The sequence below is a fragment of the Branchiostoma lanceolatum genome, chromosome 16 (genome assembly GCF_035083965.1).
Source record: "Branchiostoma lanceolatum isolate klBraLanc5 chromosome 16, klBraLanc5.hap2, whole genome shotgun sequence".
NCBI classification, from domain to species: Eukaryota; Metazoa; Chordata; class Leptocardii; order Amphioxiformes; family Branchiostomatidae; genus Branchiostoma; species Branchiostoma lanceolatum.
The window spans coordinates 5,648,076-5,650,963 of NC_089737.1; positions in this window are offsets into that span (position 1 = coordinate 5,648,076).

Sequence of the window (2,888 nt, forward strand, 5' to 3'; positions counted from 1 at the left end):
CAGTAAACTTACTTTGCAAAATATTCGTCTCTTTGTTATGATTGTCTGTGGTCTGGTGTCCAGATGTGCGTTATATAAGTGGATAAAATCAAAGTTCACCCGACCAACGTATGTTATTACGTACAAGTATGAAATTGTTTCTGCCCCCCCCCCCTTCGTATAAGCACTTTTACTTTTATGAATTTCCTATTTGATCCTATAGGTTATAGTAAACGCTAGTGTTCAGTGTCTGGCGAATGATGCCAAAATGTATTCCTAAATTACTCATTATGTAAAGAAGCGATGTGTATATCAATGTAGGTGGCGCTTTGACGGGTGACAAAGGTGTTGCATTGGCTCCTCGCGCGGCGCCTTCAAAATCGGTCCTTTTTATGTCGACTTGCACTTTTGAAAGTCTTAACCGTTATTTTGAATATATTTCAAGGTGCCTGACCCTGTTTGGGAATTTGTTCATTAGTTTTGAGTCGAATATATTGTTTTTCAAAGTCGGGACCTTGTACCCTATGAGAGCGCAATCTGCAGTACCGCTCCCGTCCGCGACGAGAAAAATGGCAAAGACGACCGCCAAATTGCCAAATTTCGGTCTTTCAGGAATTCGGAAATCGACAAAGGCTCGCAAAGGGGTTTAGATTCTTGATGAAATTTTACACCTTTATTAATACTTCAAGCTAAAATAAAAGTATTACAGCAGACATGAGAGAAATACAAACATTTTTTCCCCCTTTGAGCCTACCTGTTCGTTGTATAGACAGGTATATGACTGGGAAATTCATACATGGACAAATCAAACAATATCTTTTGATCTACTTTATTATGTACAAACCGAAATACAATCCTACGTCACCCTACATTAAAACTGACACATAGAATTTGAAGAGTATTATCGTTGGGTCAGTTGTACTTTGTAAACTTTTTTCTAACCTCCCCCTTTATACACGGAAACACATTCCACTATGACAGAATCAGGGTATTAAAACAGTCTATTTGATCATCAGAAGTTGATATAACGGTCACAAGACATGTAAATCAAATGGAAACCACATGTCGTACCTGTTTCTTTACATATGAGTCATCACAAACCTTTGAACACATGTGGTTATTAGTATAAGAGAGGGCAGTGTATAATATTGACAGAGGTTTTGACATGTTTGATACTTTTGGGACATTGATATACCCTCTCTTTGACATAACACACACACACACACACACACACACACACACACACACACACACACACACACACCTATATTTGCATACTTCAGTTCTGTGTGTGTGTTAGTGTGCTTGCGTGTTAGTGTGCTTGTGTGTTTGTTAATATGTGTGTGTGTGAATATGTGTGTATGTGTGTGTGTGTCCGTTTGCGTATATGTGTTTGTGTGTCTGACGGTGTCTGTGTCTTGCTTCATTTTCTTTTTGTTCATATCTTGTGATCAAGAATGACTATATTTCTCTGCGGCTAAACATTTTAGATTAATACGCCAAAAATAATTACTCAAGCAATTGCAACTGGATAAAATTAGTTGCTTGAGTAATAATTTTTGGCGTTACCTGGATGTCTAACTTTCATCAACGTATTTTAGATTAATATAGAGTGTATGACGTTTCGCACGCCTACAGTATGTGTACGTCCACACTTATCTACAAGTGGTGTGTATGTGTTCTTTATTGTGCTCAATGTGTGGTTCTCCTCAAACACACGACCAACAGCGTCCCTCCAAACGATTCACTTCACTAGTGTTTAAATCTGGACACAGAACACCGACGTCTGGAACGGGATTCGAACCCTTAACCCCGTGATCCAGACGCAGGACCTTCACCTTTTAATACCTTGACCTAAGGACACAAGTCCCCTACCTTCAACCTTTAGACCATAACTTGCCCAGCTATAGCAACCACAACAACACACCTGCATATACAAGCATATAAAACTGTTTTATTGCTTTGTTATGCTCAACCCTATCAGATATCAATAAATCATTTACACCTACGCGTCATTTTATGACTTCTGGTATTGCCCCATTTACAAAAAACATGTACAATCTTTGACATTTATTAACATTCATAGTATATCTGTACATATATATCCATTTTTACATCGTATCTCGTCTTTCTGTGATATTTGTGACCTTACTTGATTTGCTGACTTGACGAAATTACACATGTAGAAATCCAAATTCGTAACAATTAAACTGCCATCTTGTAAAACAACATTTGCGAAAATACTTTAGTACATACACGTATTAACTTCTTTCTAAAGAAAATTTTCTGTACAATGCTAATCAAAACGTATTCGTTGTTTTGAATACGAAATGTCAATGGATGGTATGTGAGCATATAGGCAGTTTGAAATATATGGGGCCAATAATTTTCATTTATCAGAAATCTATGACCGTTTGACGTCAATGTAATCGCTTGCAAGGAAAATAACCGAACAAAACAATCTTGTTTGCGAACGGGGTGTGTTTCGTCTGATAACATTATGTTCTAAATCTATCAAATATCTAGCCTCTACCAATTTCCAAACGTAGCCGGGGTACCGGTCTCTGTAGTAACCGCTATCTCAAACGTTTCGCTTGCTAGCTACGTGGTTAGCGAACGAAAATATTGAGCCAGGGCTTAATACGAGGGATGTAACCCAAGCACTACAGAGGTGGCTAGGCTCTACCAGCCTCTGCGGGTCGCTGGGAAAAGAGTAGAAATTGGCCAAATAGAGTCAGCTATATGAAGGGAGTCAGCTTCGGATATAAGGTCGGATGGAAATGTTATCCTCCATGGCCAAAGTCCCCCGGCAAATGTTCTCCCTATAGCCGACGCGGTGAGTCTGGGAAGAGAAGAAATTGGCCTAATAGACAGACAACATGCCAGAGGAGTGTTAGCTGGCTTGGGAG